The sequence below is a fragment of the Pleurodeles waltl genome, chromosome 1_2 (assembly GCF_031143425.1).
Source record: "Pleurodeles waltl isolate 20211129_DDA chromosome 1_2, aPleWal1.hap1.20221129, whole genome shotgun sequence".
NCBI classification, from domain to species: domain Eukaryota; kingdom Metazoa; phylum Chordata; class Amphibia; order Caudata; family Salamandridae; genus Pleurodeles; species Pleurodeles waltl.
This window is the reverse complement of record NC_090437.1, coordinates 717,641,655-717,661,998: the sequence shown is the minus strand read 5'-3', so window position 1 is coordinate 717,661,998 and position 20,344 is coordinate 717,641,655.

The window sequence follows — 20,344 nt, the reverse complement described above, 5'->3', positions numbered from 1 at the left end:
GAACTAATGAACAAGAATGCCGAAGTGCGCTATCAGCTGGAAGACCTCAAAAAACAGATCCAACATTAGGATTAGAGGAGTGCCCCTCCAGGCAGACTCAGGAAAACTAGAGGACTCTGTCATTTGACTGTTCCGCTACATGGCCCAGAACTTTCAGAACAGGACATTATACTGGATCACACCCACAGACCAGGCTGCCAGCCAAGTCTTCTAGCATGCCACAGGACATACTGACTTCGCCTCCACTACTATTGGCAAAAAGAAGCAGTCATGCCAGCTGTATGAAACCAAAGTGCCATCAACTTTGTGGGCACAAAAGTGTGGCTGTACCAGGATCTATCTCCTATCAACTAGCAACACCGTAGAACCCTATGGCCCATCACAAAGTGTTGGAAAAAGGGTTATTGGTAAGGGCAGGTAAGTACCTACACTTAGCAATAGGCCACTAACCTCCACTTAGGTCCAGTTAGGTCTCAGTAAATTAAACCTAGCTCAACCCCTGGTAGCTTGGCAACGAGCGACATGGCTTAACTTAGGAGACAAAGCGTAAAGCATTCAAATATCACAAAACAGTAATTACATAAAACACAGGAAACAGTGTAAAAATCCAAAACCACAATGGACAAATAGGAAATAATCTTATCTTTAAAATGACACCAAAATGAATCAAATCGGATAAAGGGAACCTGAGATATGAATTTTTAAAGAATTAATGCTTTCTAGCACTTAGAAAAGAATAGCGCCAATCTGGTTATCTGGTTGCACCTCGACCGGGCAAAGTCAAAGTTTAAGGCCGACCGCGATGGAGCCCTGCTCAGCTACAGCTTGCGGAAGGCCTCGGTCAAAAGTTTACCTCTGGACTTAGTCGTTTTCTTGAAGATTTTCTTTAGCGGGACCAAGTCGACAGGCCAGTCCGACCTCCTGGAACTCTTCCTCGGATACGTGTCGCGGTAGCCCTCAGTGGAGATTTTTACCTTCAGACGTAATCGTTTTTTCGAGATGAAAATCCTTCGACTGGTTCAAACCTGAATCTTGATCCAACGTCCCTGGAGCCCTCTTCGGATACACTGCCTGGGATGTCCCAGTCAACTTCCTACATTCGGACTTAGTCACTTTTTCAGAGATTTTCTTTACTGGGACGAACCTGCAAGTCAGGCCGGGTCGCGGTTGAAGCAAGCCGGCTAGAGTTGCCATGGCGGGTCAGTCCCTTTATGGAGCTTTTTTCCAAAAGTTCTTCAAACTTCTGGATCTTCTTCCAGATGTTCTTTGAAGGTTAGTTTGAGGTCCACAGCTCACCCCAAGGTTCCAGAAGCTCTAAGATGCTCCTTGAGGGTGCGGACTACAACTCCTAGAATGCACCTGGTGCAAACTCCTTTTTGCCTACTGGACAGTGGGCAGCTGGTTAGTTTATTCAGGAGTTGGTGCAGGGGACTCTGGTTAGCACGTTTTCACCTGTAGCAAACAGGGAGTCCCTTCCTGAACCTGTTGAAGCCAGGCAAAGTCCTTCTTGTGGTGAAGCCCAAGTGTGCAGCTGGTGCAGTCCTCCAGAGTGCAGTGTCCAGGTGCAGGCCAGGGGTTCAGCAGAGCAGTACTTCTTCTCCTGTAGTTTTTCCTTGTAGGGATCTGAGGTGTGGGTGCAGGTCTGCCAATTTTATCCTTGCTTCTGGGTGAAAAACAGGGGGGTCCTGGTTCTCCAATCAGGTGCAGGGTTCTTCCCTCTGTGATGACCACTTACTGGGAAGTGTGGCAAAAATCAATCCCAGGAAGCAACATTCCACAAAAATCCATCATGGCTGAAAATGATTTTGGGAGGTTACATCTGGCTGTGCTCACCCACTGGTGTGGCTAAAAATCCTAAACACACCCCTCTCCTGCCCTTTCTTGATTGGGATGGCTCACGGCAGTCAAAATGACTTTACTGCCCAAGATACTCTATGTTGTGCAGACACTGCCACTACAAACTCCCCCACATGTCCTCAGTACATTGCAACACTTTATTAAAGATTACATTTGAGGTGGTAAAAAGGCCTGCACGGTGAAGAAGCAGTCTTAGCTAGCCTTGGCATTCCCCACCTGACACGATCTACCAAGCAGCCCAGCTCTGATATCCTGTGGCATTGTCTAGACCTCATATGGAGAAGCACTAGTGATTTATAGATCAGGCAGTGGTTTGCCCAGACCCCACAAGTTACCTGGGGTCTATATTTCCCCTCTGGCCAGGGCAATGATGGATATCTGGGACAAGGTGCAAATATAACTGAAGCTCTCCACTTGCATCTCGACCCAAAGCCCTATAATATGGAACTCTGACTTCCCCCTTGCTTCCCAGAGGAATGCATTTGCACAGTGGCAGAATGCCAATTGTAAGAGAATAGGGAACTTATTTGATAAGAATGGACTAATGGACTTTGTGCAGATCCAACTTAATGCACATTGGCAATCGACACTGCAGCACACAACTTCACATACGCTCAGACGCTAGCCTACACCTCATGCCATTTGAGAAGTGGCTTCTCACCCACCATACAGAAAAAAAGCCTCCTTTCTGTTATTACACTTTCCTCAATGCTCTGCCATCTCCCACCAAGTTGATGGCACAGCAAAGATGGAAACTGGAATGAGAGTGCCCCTTTACCCTGAAAGAATAATCAGACTGTTAGAAATGGGGTCTCTAGTTGCAGATGTATACACCCTTGTCCAAGTAGGGACCACAATCCTAGTCAGGGTAAGTCACACACAATCCAAATTATCCTGTGCCCACCCTCTGGTAGCTTGGCACTGAACAGTCAGACTTAACTTAGAAGGCAATGTGTAAAGTATTTGTGCAATAAATCATGCAATAACACAGTGGGTACACTACAACAAAGACACCACACAGGTTTTGGAAAATATAAGATATTTATCTGATTAAATTAAGGTCTAAACTATCAAGATTTGATAATCACAAGTTGAAATATTACTTTTGTAAGGATAAGATGAATCTTTAGTCCTTAACAGCAACAATTGTCTCTTGCAAACACAAAGTACCTGGTTTGTGTCAAAATTACACGTACGAAGACCACAGAGAAGGAGATGCGTGGAAAAAGGTAGGTGTGCGTGAGTTTTCCGGGTGCACACAGACGATGTGTAGATTCTTTTCCATGTGGCAAGGGCTTTGTGTCAAGTCCCAAAGTGCAGGCTTGAATCCTCTTTGCGATGTGAGGTCTTTTGAAGCCCAGGGACGATGCGTGGAAATCCTTGGCGTGCGAGACAAAGTCACAGCTGTTGCGTCAATCCGATGGGTGATGCAGCGGAATTTCTGTCGCACAGCCGGCGCTGCATCGATTTCTCTCGCAGGAAGTTGGCCATAAGACTTTAGGAACAGGAGGCAAGCTCAATCCAACCCCTTGGAGAGCACTTCTCAGCAGAACCAGAGGCCAGCAAGGCAGCAGGGCAACAGCAAGGCAGGAGTCCTTTACAGCAAAGTAGTCCAGTTGAGTTCTTTGGGCAACCAGGCAGCTTCCCTAGGCAGGTTGCAGGTTCCGGTGCAGAGTGTCTGTCCTAAGAAGTGTCTAGTTTGATAGGGTCAGTGATACAGTTTATATACCAAAAAGTACCTTTCAAGTGAGGGAGACTTCAAAGAGTGGTTTTGAAGTGCACAAGGTCCCCTTTCAGTACAACCCTGTCTGCTTGGGTCCTAGTAGAGGGTTTGGCAGTCCTTTGTGTGAGGGTAGCCCAAAGTCCTTTGAAATGTAAGTGTCAGGCCCTCCACCCTTCCAGCCCAGGAAGACCCATTCAGTATGCAGATGTGTGCAGGTGTGACTGAGCATCCTGTGTTTGTGGTTGTCTGGGTGAAATGCACAAGGGAGCTGTCAACCAGCCAGTCCAGATGTGGATTGGAGACAGGCTGTAAGGCACAGAAATATTTGAGTGTATTGAGTTGCTCACTTTCTAAAAGTAGCATTTCTAAAATAGTAATATAAAATCCAACCTCACCAGCCAGCAGGACTTTCTATTACCATTCAGGCCATACTACAAATGACCTGTTTACCCCTTTCAAATCAGAATCTACCACTCAAACAGTTTATGAGGGTAGCCCTAATGTTAGCCTAGGAAAGGAGCAGGCCTCACAGCAGTGGAAAACTAATTTAGGGGGTTCCCACTACCAGGATACATAAAGCACCCATATTTGTCCTGCCTTTTAACTACACAGCACCTTGCCCTCTGGGTTACCTGGGTCCAACCTCAGGGGTGACTTATATGTAGAAAAAGGGTAGTTGCAAGTACTTTTAAAAGGCAAGTGAAGTGGCAGTGAAACTGCACACACAGGCCTTGCAATAGCAGGCCTGAGACGTGGTTAAGGGGCTACTTATGTGGTTGGCACAACCAGTGCTGCAGGCCCACTAGTAGCATTCAATCTGCAGGCCTTGGGCACATGTAGTGCACTTTACTAGGGACTTACAAGTAGATCAAATTTGCCAATTGGGTATGAACCAATGTTACCATGTTTTAAGGGAGAGAGCATATGCACTTTAGCCCTGGTTAGCAGTGGTGAAGTGCGCAGAGTCCTAAAACCAGCAAAAACTGTTTCAAAAAGTGGAGGGAGGCAGGCAAAAAGTTGGGGTTGACCACCCTAAGGCTGTCAGGTCTAACATAGACATACTACACTGAACGCGTACCGCTGCTTGCAGTGCTTTGGGCAAAAAGACATTACTCAAGATCACACACTACTGGTAGCACACCTCAGCCGCAACTGCTAAGAGGAAACAGGGTGGAAATGCTAATTGTTGAAGACAATTTGAAAAATCAGGCTCACTGACACGTATTCTCTGGCATTGCCCCAAACTACAACAATACTGGAGAGAGGTTTAAACTGACAGTAATTAAATGTATAATACTGACCATCCCAGGTTCCCCAGCTACATACTACTAGGCCTTGCCAATGTCCTGACCTTCCCTTGAAATCAACAAAGGGACGGGCTATTACAGTGGCCCTCTGCGCAGCCCAACAAGTCATAATGTCTAGGTGGGGCATGGCCAGAACGCCAACACGGCTCGACTGGCTGCATAAGCTATGGAAACTCATTCGTATGCAAAAACTGATGACAGTTGTTGATTGAAAGATGCCACAATTTGATAAAGTTTGGGGGGCCGTGAGTACAGTTCATTTCCCACAAATTTAGGGAATTAACTTGCCTAGCATATGTGTGCATACTACACCTTACTCATGCAGAATATAATGCTGATTGAGATATCAATGTGAGGACTTCTCACACACTCCCCGGTCAACAGCCTAGACATCCTGAGCGTAATTTCACTGGGGGTTGTCGAGCAGACTCTCTCTCCATGCACTCCCATTTTCCCTCCCGCAACTCTCTCCCTTGCTTCTTGTCATTTCGCCTCCTATAGTCCCTCATCTGCCGGTGCATATAGATGAAATATTTGTTGTACTGGTTCTCTAGTAAAACTAATAAAAATGTTAATTTAATTTTAAGTTAAACCTGACCAAGGCTGCAGCGTCAGCCGAAACGCGTTGTGCTTTGATTAAATATGGCTTTCTCTTTACCTAAATCCTGAGCGTGCTATTTTTCATTTTAGTTTCTTTTTTTGGCAAATATATATATATAGATACATATCCATGTACATACATACACACACATACATATATGTAAGTGTGTTTATATAAGTATATAGTTTTATATAGTGTTAAATATTAGTAAGCTTTATTTAACTAACATTGTATTAATGGTATATATTAAAATATTTGAGGTTTGCTACTTTAAAATATATATTACAAAACAATATTTTTGTATGTTTTTAACAACATTAGTGTGCAACGATTTTTTTTTGCAATACTTTTGTACTTACCATTAGAAGTATAGGAAAGCAATGTTTTTTGTTTCAATATTTTGACAAAATTTTTGTTGGACAATATTGTTGGTTCTGATAGTATGTCAGTGATTTAGTTAAGAGTAGGCCTCATCTGCAATTGCAGCGTTGGCATCAGCGTCAATGGAAGAGGAGGTTAAAGTCATCACAAAAGAAACCTATAACGGAGCCGGTGGCAAATGCATTGTGAGTCTGAGGAGCACAGATGGCACTGAGAGCAGATCTGCCAGCGGAAGTTGAACTTGAAGCCCTTACAGCTTTTGGGGCCCGAAGCCGCATAAGAGGGAGCAGGTAAAGTTTCAAATATACACAGCATGGCATTCCTGAATTTCGCTATTTGCTGTAATGTCACAGACAGTCTTAAGTCCACCTCATGCCTCTCTAATACACCCCAGACACACTCTGCTTAATTATTTCACTCTTGGAGGATCTTTTCATCAAATCTTTCTCACTTTGTCACTGTTTTTTCATTGTTCTCTTCCTACTCCTTTCCCTATTGTGTTTTCCTCTCTTGTTCTGGCTCAAAGTCTGTGGAGGAATAATAAATCTCGGTCCCCAAAAATGAGTGCCAGTGGCTCCCAACTGTAACCACCACCTCAAATTAAGCACTGGCTGAAGCCATTTGGAAATCATAGCCCGTCCACCCAAAATGCCTCCCTCTTAGGTCTCTATTTCAGCCTATCCAGGCAACTATAGTTTTTGGATTGGTGTGTGTAGAATAGCCAGGCATTTGATTATGTCATGTAGATTGATGTTAACCCTTTTAATGTAGCAGAAGTTCTATAATCTCTTCAAATTGCATCTGTTCATTTCCTGCAACCCTATCTACACTGGTGAACTGATCTGACTGTGCCACGTATCATCATGTCTGTCAGGAATATTCTGATGTTCATTGCATTCATATCTTGCATCCCTGCCCCAAACTGGTGTTAACTGGTCCTTGGATGCATGCAGAGGCATGCATATATGGATGAAAGGATATTGGTTGGTGCAGCCTATATGTAAGAAGGCTTGTTGTCTGGAAAGGTGCTCTAGATGACCCCCTGAGGGACTCTTGTACTGCAGCACACTAATTCCGTATCCTAAAAAAGTGTAACAACATCATGTGGGAGATGGCAAATCATTAAGGTCACGTGTGAGCAAAAACACAGCAGTGCTGGTGAGAAAGCACAGGTTGCAAACATGCATATTCTCCAGGAGAGTGGCTTGTTCATCACGCTGTAGAGCTAAGGCAAGGGTGGAGACAAGTCTTCTGAATAACACCAGCCCTACTCAACTGTTTGATGCACCAGTCAGTGGTCAGATTCAATTCACAGGTCAGTGGTCAGATTCAATACTTTGCACCCTAACTGCTCTCCTAGCTCTGCAAGGAAATTACCATGCTAGAGGTGATGGTGGTAAACTTCTTGAGTAGTTTTTAAAGGGCAATGTAGTTATAAAGGTTTCATATCCGAGAAAGCTGCAAATCCTAAGGATCTGCTGTCTGCAAGGCAAAATGTATTTTGCAGCTCACAGGCTTTTGCACTTTGTAATCCTGGTTCTGTTGTGCATAAACACCTTTATCTGAGCTATTTTTTATGACATTTCCTATGAAGGAAGGATGGTCTCATTGGATGTAGAAAATGACGGTGATGCAAAAGGCCTTAAACGGAGCTCTTCTTGCAACCTGTAGCCAGTGTAGATGGTGTAAAGCTCTGCTGATATGTTGGCGTATTTGTAAATGGAGTAGAAATCTTCCTGCAGTGTTCAGTACCCTTTGTCATATACAAAGCACATATTTAGATGCACCGAAAAAAACATAAAAGGCTGAGTTAATTTGTGAAAGCAATAATGTTGATGGTTGCATGGACCTCGGCAGAGAAAATCCGAGTAAGATTCTTCAGTCGATACATGGGACTGATAATGAAAATAATAGGTTGGGTCTGAGGCTTACATGATAGTGCTAGATATTAATCTTCGACTCTAAAGTCTGAAGATCCACATCATATGGCATTTTACAACAGGTGGCAGTGAATGTATAATCCCAAATTGTTTGGGCCAGCAGTCCATGAGCTTCATATCAGAAAATAACTCATAGGTAATCATTTCTGTCTTTCCTGCTTTTAGTTTAGGATGGTTTCTGGTTATTCAATATAAGGTGACAGACAGAGTACATGAATACAGAGCACTACGGCCCATCTTTATGGGCTTTTGTCGAAGGGTAGCACAGCAAATCACATTGCTGTGCTGCCCTGCCTCAAAGGTAAAGGGCAGGAATTAGCCATATTTATGGTGTATGGCACATTCCTGTCTTTTATCACTGTGCTAGTGCTGCTTTGGCAGCCTTGCGCCAATGAGCCACCTATTCACCATGTTGCACGGGTGTCTGTGTTGTCGACAGGGTTGTTTTTGTGCAGGAAGACGCACCTTCCTGCACAAAAACAATCCTGGGAGGCTTTTTCCTCATTTTGCAGCACACATAGAAAGAGAAACAAATGAGGAGAAATAAAGATATTTATCCCTGTTGCACCTCCCTTGGGGAGGCATAAGGTTTTGGCGCATCCCCAGGTTTACAAGATCTTGCAAATCTGGTGATGCGTCAAAATCCTTGGGTATTACATGAGACCATCCACTGCAATACCTATGGAATGCCTCTCTTGCACAGAGTAAGACATTGCAGCAATTTCTACTGCCTTGCCTTACTCCATATCTATGAGGCCATTCAAAGTCACGCAAAGTGCCTTTGCATGGCCTCATAGATATGATTTAAAGGTTTGCCCCGCCATTGCATCAAAAAAGTGATGCAACGGTGTTACAATGGGCTCATAAATATGCCCCTTGGTGTCTGAATGAGGTTAATATTTCAGCAGGATAGTAACATCACCTCCATAGTTGCAGCAGCTATGCCATTGGATTCAATGAGACTAAAGGCTTGAGGAAGTTGATGAACATGACTATAGCAATCACAGATCACAGTGGAATTCTACGGTTACATGTCCGAGGAGATAAGATGGGAGGTGAGTCACGCTTACCTGTGAGCAATTTGAGAAGGCAGCAATGCATTCTATGTCCTTGTCTTCAATACCAATGTTACTGAAGCCTACATTGACAGTTGGGTGATATACATTGTCAGTGGCAGCATAGAAGTTCATAAGTGTCACAGGGCAGCTCCATTCCTTTCCACTTGTGAATCGAGGTTATCCATTGAGGCAATGATTCTGTGCTATGAAATGGGTAGAAGCTAACCTGTGCTATAGCCTGGAGAGCCTGGGACCTTGATCGAGTTTCTGACTTGAGTGAATGCAGACCTTTCAATAAGCTTACCAATGAATGGCCTGTTGGTAATTTCTCTATAGTTGTCTAATTAAGCCAGCGTGAGCCTTCCTTTCATCCATTTTTATAAACATTGCTTATCAAGGAGCCAGTGTCAATTTCCTATTGTAATAGATAGGAATCAGTGTAAAGGATGCATGCCTTTTTGGAGCAGACACTGACATCTACACATCCATCACAGTCTTGCTGTATCTCTAAGTGTACATATTCCAAGCCTATTTTGTCTAGACAGCGAAAAGGCTGACCTAGTACGTCTGCAGCTGCTTCCTGGTCCATATGGGCCCTTTATTCTCCATCTGTCCATCTCCTCCTTTTAGTTTTTAATTTGGGAATATATTGCTAAAAACCTACTTCTGTGCACCACAGTAAAGGTAGTCAAGAATGCATCAAGCATCACTAAATACCTAATCCATTCTCCTATTTCTGTGCAGTCAGCTGGTCACTTAGGGGCCTTGTCATGTTGTCATTGTCTGGCACATCGATATTGCCTATGTTTGCTTCCTTGACATCTCATTTGTATTCGTAAGGCATAATACATTCATGAGTAGGTCCTGTAAACATTACAAAAATTCACAGTTTGTAGTATCTTTCTCCAGATGTCCACTAGGTCTAATTATTCGGAAGTGATTTTCAAGTCCTTTCTGACTACGTTCAACAATGAACTAAACACAAAAATGATGGATGCAATGCTTGAAATAATCTCCACAACTAGTAATTATTAAGGGCTGCATCACAGTTCACCATTTTGTGGCCACTGTTCCACCTCAGATTAGACCTTGTCATAGTGTCAAAGTAACAGTAGGGCTCAAACTGCTAAGCCATTTCCTCTCTAGGAGGGAACATAAACAACAGAAGACTGTTTTCCCCCTAGATAGGGCTGTTCAGTCGTGTGCAGCATGGTTCCATTGACACAGAGAGCACGGGACTCATGTCTTGGCAAACCCAATGTCCTTAGGGTGTTGCACTGAAGTACATAAGAAAGTGATGGCTGGAATGCTTAAATTAATCTCCGGCACTGGTAATTACTCAAGCCGCATCCCAGGTCACAATTTTTAGCCCACCATTAAAGTAATCAAAAAGGAGATGGATGTAATGCTTGGAATTAATATAAGCCGCTGAAGATTACTCAGAGCTGCATCCTGGTTCTTCATTTTTATTGCCCATAGCTTTTGAGAATGATCTTTTCTTGGTACCCCATCCAAAGCTAAATTGCAATTCTTAACCATTATTTCCCATATTTTTCCTTATACTCTATCTAACCACAGATTCCTCACCTTGTGAGTAGTACCTAGTCATCAGTCTACATCCAGAAACTTTAATGTCGTTCACTTGCATGCTGGTATGTGGCACTGTGTGGCTCCACACTGACATCTTTCTGCCCCGGAAGTGATGAGCGGAGCAGCGTATAAACTGTCACAAACCAAAATGTCCTGCAGGACTGAGCAGGCAAAATTGCACTCTCAATATAACGTACTGTTGTGGCAACAGTGCTTCTTGAAAGCTTGTACCAATGCCTTTGAGGCCTGACAAGTGTCTAGGACAGGCACTCAGCATTCTAATGCAGTGGTAGCAATGTTGGTTTTGGTGGAGCGAGTCCACAAACATTGTGGAGGCCGCTCCTTCACCAGTGCATAGCCGATCTTTAAGGAGAGAACAATGCATAAAGAGATGGTCTATTTTTGCACTGCCCTGCCCTTTGCTCAAAAGAACCCAAAAAATATCTGATCGTCCACTCCATTCTTCTTGGTACAATCAATATAAAAGTTTAGTGCCCTCTTAGGGTCCAAGGATGGATTCTCTTTTCCTCCATAGAGGGATGAGGTGCAATGAAGAATGCTGGATAGGTGATAGCCTGCACGACATGAAATTGAGTAACCACTTTCAATAGAAAGTAAGCTTGAGGACTCAATACCAACTTATGTGGGAAGAAAGTGAAATAAGGTGAGTTGACTGAAGGAGCCTGCAGATTGCTCATTCGTCTAGCCAGTGTTATGATGATGAGTCTGTCTTTAGTGTCAAAAGATTCAAAAGGCAACCGTTAGAACTGGTTTCCTTAGCACCAGGGTACTTAGGGGTTACTGTGCTCCAAACGCATGAACTGGAGTGTTCCCCGCTAGTGTCCTGGAGCCTCAGTACTAGTGGACCCAAAACTGGATAACTAAGTCCAAAGGCAGGTGTAGGGGAAATTAGGGGGAAGCCTAGGGGCAGGTGTAGGGGAAGCCTGCAATGATGGACTCGACAGGCTTGTGACAACAGTGCTCACCACCTCCTGCACTGCAGTGACCTCTTCCTCAAAGCACTTTGTCACGTGGCTAATCACGTGTTCCTTCTCCTTAGACCTTGGGACCTTCCACCTATTGTCAGCAAACATTTCCTTTAATTCCTCTATGGTCAAGTTCTGCAGTTCATATTTCTCTCCAATATTATCTGCCATTTTACATATAGCTTATGGGTATCTGCATGTTTTATCAACTGGCATCGGTGTCCACTGATCCTGAAGTCTAGTGATCCAATACCACTTGCAACCAATGTTGGAGCCGGTTCCCTGGGCACCAGGGCACTCAGGGGTTACTAGGCTCCAATTGCATCAACTGGAGTTTTCTCCGATGGTGTCCTGGGGCCTCAGTACTAATGGATCCGAAATTGGATAACCAAGTGCTCCAGAGTTCTGACCCCAAACACTATTATAGCGCCTAGCCAATAGGCACTATAAAAACACAGTTAACATGTAGACACACAATTAGCATTGTATATTACGGACCATGTTGCACAGGAATTGCTCTCCTTCACTAAATCCATGATACCAATCCTTGCATTGTACTTATGTAGTTTTAGCATATACTGGGAAGTCAAATGCCTCCTGTCCTTTGTGAAGACTCCACTCAAGTGGTTTCAGGGATCTGATCACAGATGCCTGCTGTCTTGGCACTGTTTACTGGAGTCCCACTACTAAAGTAGCCACTGACTAGCTGTAGGAGGGTAGTGGCTGGCCAAAGTGCCAGAACACCCCGATACCCACAGATGTCACAAAATGAAAGTTGGGGGCCTGTGCTACAGGACACACTTCACCAGCTACATATTACAACTGGAAGTATTGCACAGGTTCCCACAGCACAGGGGAGGGGTCTGGGCAAAGTGACCACACCTTCAAGGACTGAGATCAAGCTTCCCTGCCTCCCACTGTCTCTGTTGATGTGCTGCAAGCAGCCTTATCATGAGCAGCTGTCTGCAATGTCTTTGTGTTCCAAGCAGATGCTCTACAACCCTCACCCAACAGCTGGTTCTCTGCATCCAGACTGCTCACCCATGCCCTTGCTCCTCGTCAAACTGGCAAATTTCTTTGCAGCAGAAGCCATCTGTCCCAGAGAAAACTCTCCCAAGTACAACCCCTGTTGATGGGTTGGCAGACACTGTGAGCAAGCTTCTCTTGCCTTTACACCACAGGCCTCAGTTGACTTTCGTAGATGCTTGTCAGAACATAAGACTAGTCTTGAGCAACAACTGACTGCTAAGGCCAGACCTTTGTTGCCTCCGATTGATAGGCTGATCCAATCAGAGGGTCTGCTACGTTTGAATCCTGGGTGCCACTTCAATCGTGAGGCACACGTCTGTCATGCTCACTGCATGTAGAAGGCATGCCAAGGATGACTTATTGTCCTTCATGACATGCTCTTAGTACCAGCCTGGGCTATTCCCCAGAGAGGATTTTTTTAATTCACTCCAGACCAGTAGGCCCGACCCTCACCCAACAGAAAGGGGGGAGGGTCCCTACTAGCAGAGCTAGTGCAGCTAAACATGGATAGGAACAAGTGTCTACGTCTAGCCCACCAGGGCTAGATCAACATAAGGCAGGGGAAGCACTCTCTCCAGAGACATGCAGAAGTCTTCCCATCCCACAAGCAACTGTTTACTGGCTCAAAAGGGGTGCACATCAAAAAAGTGAGGATTAAGTTCCACTCATCATAAGAGTTGAGTTGACTAAGTTGAGGCATCACAATAGTTGTTGGGAAAAACAAATATTGCAAACCTTTGCAATATTTCATCACAGGGGGTGTGTCCGTGATTGCTCCCAAACATTAGTGTCCTTACGGAGCACAGCCATCTGTTTTGATATTAGTGGCAGGTGCGGAGTGCTTAGGCCTCTCTCTTAATCCAAACCTTGCCAGGAGAATGCCTAACACACAGAATACAGATGTGCTGACCCATGGAGGATGCAACAACATCTGAAGTGGAGTGCGGTGGCCCACGGGGCAAGAAGTGTCTGATTCTTATGCGGCGGCTGCTGTGGAGCACTAGGTTTGTCAGCTCGGGTGGACCACAAAAGACTGCAGAAGGGCTCCTGTGTTCTTGAATGCTCAGCATCGCCCAAATGGAAGAGCAGCCGGTGTCAGGGCCTGCAAGTTACAACTAGCTGCAAAACTGGCAGGAGCGAACCAGCAGCATCGCCCCAGCTACAGAACCCAAGTCAGAGGAACAGCAGCATGGGACTGAGGAAGCCTTGCTGGATCAGGGTGACTGGGACCACTGTGTGCTGACGCTGCCCCCTAGCTTAGGCACTCAGGGGCAGCCTCAGGTTTTGAATCCTTGCCTCAGTGGAGGTGACTAATGCCTAGTCAGCACTCTGAGGATGACTAGTATTACTGCAGCCCTGCTACAGAACCCAAGTCAGAGGAACAGCAGCATGGGACTGAGGAAGCCTTGCTGGATCAGGGTGACTGGGACCACTGTGTGCTGCCGCTGCCCCCTAGCCTAGGCACTCAGGGGCAGCCTCAGGTTTTGAATCCTTGCCTCAGTGGAGGTGACTAATGCCTAGTCAGCACTCTGAGGATGACTAGTATTACTGCAGCCCGATGGGGCCACAACAGGCTTTGAAACCCAGAGAAGAGAGGTGAGAAGGGCAGACAATGAGGTCTGTCTTCACACCTCAGTGGTTCACGGAGGTCAGCAGGCTCCTAATTGACGGTGCTCTGAGGAAAGTTGGGGCTGTGGCAGGACCCCCACCTGCCAATTTTATACACTTTGTCCCCCCCACGTTGTTTTGTGTTGCACCTCGCCATTTGGGGGCCTGCATAGGCACTTCCTATGACATTCAGGCATCTGAACAATGCAACACTGAACTAGCTGGCACTAAGCCACCCTGAAACCACAACATGCACAGTGGCTATGTAAAGTGAGGACCTCAATCCTGACGGAGTTTAATAGTCTCTGCTGCTCCAAATGTTAATTGGGCACTCTGAGCTATTTAGAGGCACTAGTCCTGAACCTTCCTTTGCAACCCACTGTCCCCCTGCTGGTCGACTCTGTGGGGGCACTACCACACTGGGGGTGTCCCCCAATATGAAGTAGGACGGGCCACTGGATCAGGTGATAGGAGCGGTGATCCTAGCCTCTCGACTCTACCCTCATTTGTCTTGGGCAGCTACCCCGGGCTAATAAGGCCAGCCACCACAGCAATAAAAAAGATAAGTCCCTCAAAGACATGCTCACGAAACCCCAGGCTAAATTGACTGATCAGCACAGGGATGCTTTCTTTCAAGCAACTTCCTCTGTGACTGTGACTGCCTCAGGCCCCCCAGACCAGGATGCTCTGGTCACTTGCTTCTATCTAGAGAGTTTTTTCAGCACCCTGAGGGACAATACTGCTGCCTTCAAACATGACACGGTGATGGATGTCAAGGACATTAAGAAAGACATGGTAGAATTGGGCCAGAGAGTCAACACCCTTGAACAAGCTGGTAACTCACATAAGGAGGAACTTAATGGACAAGGCATGAGTTACTAAAACTAATCGACAAGAATGACAAAGTGCGCTATCAGCTGGAAGACCTCAAAAAACAGATCCAACATCAGGATTAAAGGAGTGCCCCTTCAGGCAGACTCAAGAAAACTACAGAACTATGTCACTAGACTGTTCTACCACATGGCCCAGAACTTGCAGAACAGGGCATTATACTGGATGACATCCATAGACCAGGCTGTCCAGCCAAGTCTCCTGGCATGCCACAGGACATACTGACTTCACCTCCACTACTATTTATCACAAAGAAGCAGTCATGTCAGCTGTATGAGACCAAAGTGCCATCCACTTTGAGGGCACAAAAGTGTGGCTCTACTAGGATCTATCTCCCATCAACTTGCAACACTGTAGAACCCTATGACCTATCTGTAGGAAAGTCCTCCTTTTTGCCCTGGTCACCCCAAACCTTTTGGACAGATACTGGTGGTTACTGACTCTTGTCTGTGCCCTGGGTTCTGCTTACTAGTCCCAGGGCCAGTGCTCTGTGTAAAGTGGATATGCAAATTAGGCTATTTATAATTGGCAATATTAACCTACCTATAAGTCCCTAGTATATGGTAGGGCATGTACGTTTAGGGACCCAAGCATAGGTAGGGCACCCATAGGTGCACCACTGAGGTGCAGAGTATCATTTTGAAGGTAGGCCTGTCTTGCTGGCTGCTTTTAAACTAAAGTTACATGCAAATTCGACTTTGGAATAACAAGTACTTCCAAAGTATTATACTACCTTATTTTTACAAACGACACCCCTAAGGTGTGCCCTGTGTGCCCTTAGGGTTGGGTGCCAAGTAAGTATAAGCACTTGGCACTAAAATAGTTTTATAAGCCCTGGTGAGGTAAAACAGCCAAATTTGTTTTTCCCTCACTATAGTGAATGGCCTCCATAGGCTAGAATGGGGAGACTTTATTTTAATTGATAAAATCTCCTTAAGTGTCAGATACCCCAAGTTGGTGTCAAATTAATTGTTATAATAAATCCCACAACTTCCAATTATTGGATTTCATATAACTTGCTCAGGTAAAGAGTTTTAAACTCTATCTAAAAAGTTGCCAACTTCAGCCCTGTAGTGCTCTGCTCTGATTGGCCAGACTCTGGCAGCCTGGCCAGTCTGCCATGATGAGGTGTGAAGTAGCCTAGGCTGAACACAAAGAGGTGTGCCTTGGGGAGTAGAACTTCCCACAGCAGATGGAGAAGAAGGAAGGGGGGGAGGCTGCCAAACCGGTCTTCAAAGGAAGGGAAGGACATTTGGAACAACCCAGCACCTCCCTCACATTTTGTAAGCCCAGACAATTAGGTCCCCCCTTGATTAGATTAGAAGAGGGCAGGAGAGGGGCGTGTTTAGAATATTTAGACACACCAGTGGGTGGGCTCAGCCAGCTGTAACCTTCAAAAATAATTTTCAGCCATGATGGATTTTTTAGGAATGTTGCTTCCTGGGATTGGTTTTTCCCACACTAGTGGCTATCACAGGGGTAAGGGCCCTGCATTTGATTGGAGAACCAGGACCTCCCTGTATTTCACCAAGGAGCAAGGATAAAACTGGCAGACCTGCACCCACACCTCTGATCCCTACAAGGAAGAACTACAGTAGAAGAAGGACTATCCTGCTGGACTCCTGATCTGCACCAGGACACTGCACTCTGGAGAACTGCACCAGCTGCACACTTGGGCTTCACCACAAGAAGGACTTTGCCTGGCTTCAACTGGTTCAAGGAGGGACTCCCTGTTTGCTACAGGTGAAAAATTGCTAACAAGAGTCCCCTGCACCAACTCCTGAAGAAACGCACCAGCTGACCACTGTCCAGTGACCAAATTGGAATTAGCGCCAGGTGCATTCTGGGAGTCACAGTCGGCACCCTCAAGGAGCATCTCAGAGCTTCTGGATCCTTGGGTTGAGCTGTGGGCCTTAAAAGAACCTTAAAAGAACATCTGGAAAAGATCCAGATGTTTGGAGAAGTTTGAAGAACTTTTGGAAAAAAGCTCCAGAAAGGGACTGACCAGCTGTAGCAACTCTAGCCGGCTTTACTCAACCGCAACCCGGCCTGACTTGCAAGTTCGTCCCAGTGAAGAAAGTCTCCAAAAAAGTTACTAAGTCCGAATGTAGAAAGTTGACCGGGACCTCCCAGGCAGTGTATCTGAAGAGGGCTCCAAGGACGTCGGATCAAGATTCAGGTTTGCCCCGGTCGAAGGATTTTCATCTAGAAAAAATGACTAAATCCGAAGGTAAAAATCTCCACCAAGGGCTCCCTCAGCAGGTATCCAAGGAAGAGTTCCAGGAGGTCGGGTTGGACTGGGGACGCTGAAGAAAATCCTTCAAGAAAACGACAAAGTCCGAAGGAAAACTATTGAACAAGGCTTCCCGCGGGCTGTAGCTGAGCAGGGCTCCATCGCGGTCAGTCTTAAACTTTGACTTTGCCCTAGTCGAGGTGCTACCAGATGACCAGATTGGCACTATTTGTTTTTAAGCACTAAAAAGCATTAATTCTTTCAAAATTCATATCTTCAGTCCCGTTAATGGATTTGATTTGTTTTGGTGTCATTTTAAGCTAAAAATATTTCCTATTTTTATAAATTGGGTTTGGATTTTTAAGCAGTTCCCTGTGTTTTATTTAATTACTGTTTTGTGATATTTGAGTGCTTTACGCTTTGTTTCCTAAGATCAGCTTTGTTGCTCATTGCCAAGCTAACAAGGGTTGAGCTGGGTTTAATTTTTTAAGACCCAACTGGACCTAAGTGGAGGTTGCTAGACTATTGCTAAGTGTAGATAGTTACCTGCCCTTACCAATAACTCATTTTCCAACACTATCACAGAGCTCCTACAAAGGAAGGGATCTGATACAGATGGGGATACCCTTTCAGACCTACTTTTGTGTGGAACAATGAAACACGGAATCTTACGAAAAGCCAGCTGCATAATGGACATGGACATGGACAAACCGCTTGAAGAAGACAATACTCGACCCCTTTTACAGTGCTTTCCACATTCCTCAACTGGAACACAACACTCCCCTCGCCCAAAGACAAAGCAGCTCAGCAAACCCACAGAGACAGAGAGTCATAAATAGAGGGCAGCCCTCCTGTGCCAACTTCAGCACCAGGACCCCACGTCAGATCTGAAGAATAGCTAAAAATGGAGCAGATAGCATATCTTTGCTTCACTGTTTCCTGGTCTGATATTTACAGGACTGTGCGTTCTCCCGACTCTGTGCCAGGTAAGCCCAGTAGCTCTGCTCCTCCCACATGGTCATTTCATCAATGTTTAGCGGTGGAGCTCCACATATACCTCAACTTTTACGCATGGCTGCCGTCGACATAGACCCTTCCTACTTTGGTTACTGCAATCCAAGGAGGGGAACCCTTTGGTTGTGTTGTTCTATTTTATACCCCCTTTTCCCATGCTCAACACTCTTCACCCAGACATGTCTACCCCTGCTTATGCCGCCCAGCCAGGCCTGCCAGAGATGCTACAGCTGCGCTCTTCCCATTCCTCTCTCCCTAGCTTACTTCTATGCTCTAATGAATGGTTAAAATAATCAGTCACAATGTCAGGGGCCTTAATGCTCCGGTGAAGAGCTTGGCACTCCTCCCCATGCTTAGGGAATGAAAATGCAATATATGCCTTCTCCAAGAAACACACTTGGACAACTGCAAACACTTGAAATCCCATTGGTTTGATCACTAGTATTTGTCGTCCAGCCTAGGGAAGAGGACTACTGGTCATGCACTTCCCAGGAGAAGTCATTCAGACACAAACAGAACTACCCGGCAGCCTCTTGTCCCTGTGCATTGCCATGGAGATTCACACATTAACCCTAGCTAATATATACGCTTCAAATGAACACCAAGCAGCCTTCAGCTTGGACACTGTGGGTCTGGTGATGACTACCACTGATGCAGATGTCCCAATAGGGCGGCAACTATAACCTGGTCCCTGATGCACCCTTAGATAGGTCAGTTCAAATGATGGGGCAGACGGGAGCATTCACACCGACGAGCCGTCAGTGGCTTGTAGATTTGGGGCTAATTCATGTGTGGCAAATGCGTCCCCCAGCCGTAAGGGACTACACTGAGACTTCTTCTCAGCAGCACACCAAACATACTCCAAGATAGACATTTTCGTAATATCACTACACCTTTCTACTGCCACCACAAATCGTGGACATTGAGGTAGCCACCCTTACAAATCAATCACCATTCAATTTGTCAGGCTCCAAACCTCAACATCGTACCTGGTGCCTCAACCACAAACTCCTAACCTGTGATTCACCATATCCAAAATCACTGACACCCTTGATACCTTCCTGGACACCAATGACATCCCTGATACTCCCGTAGCCTTGTTATGGGACACCCTGAAGGCAGCGGTTCAAGGCCCCTTTACAGCTATTGCTGCCTAACTCAACAGGGACAGAAGAGACAAATCAACCTGCTTAGAGGGACAGGTAAGGGAGTTGAAGGAAGTGCACAAGCAATCAGGATCCCATAAAATAAGGATTCAGCTCAAAACCGTCCGCAAATAGCTTAAGGCCCTCGACACAGATAAGGTGGAATATGCCCTCCTGCGCACCAAACAAATATACTATGCAGGGCACAATAAAGCAAGCTGCTTGTTGGCACATTGCCTACAGTCCCAAGTCCTTAAACAAAGAGCCGTGGAAATAGAGGGAGCAAAAAGCAACAAGTTATACCAGGATGAACAAATTGCTTTGGAACTACCCTATGCACAGCAGAAGCCCTTGAGCTGGGGGACGCTAAACTCTTCTTAACAAGGGTCCCTTTTGTCCATATACTGTGAGATGACACTTTGCAATCCAGATGGCTCGAACTCAGACTTCTATAAAATGTTTGCAGTTTCCCTAGCCCCTTTCCTCACCTGACTTTCCAATTCTTCTGGCAATACTGGCTCCCTTAAGGAGACTATGAGAGCAGCTACCTAACAGTGCTCCCTAAACCAGCCAAAAACCCTGTGCTCAGCTCTTCGTACCAGCCAATCTCCTTGTTAAACATTGACACCAAGGTCTTCACAAGTATCTTGTTGGCCCGCCTTGCCCTGTATAAGCAGGGTCTCAAGGATCATGACCAGGCTAGGTTTATACCCGAGAGGGGCTGCAGTGACAATACCAAATGCCTCTGCCATCTCCTTCACAAAATCTAGCACTCCCGCGTAACTGCTCTTCTACTACCCGTCAATGCCGCAAAGGCATTTGATCAAGTGCACTGACCATATCTTCCACTAGTACTTATTAAGATCAGCCTTGGGGAGCAGTTCCACCGCTGGATCTGGTGCAGCTACACAGCCCCATAGGGATAGCCAGAGTTAATAGAGTGATGTTGAAAGCCTTAAACGTTGCCCGAGGTACCCGAAA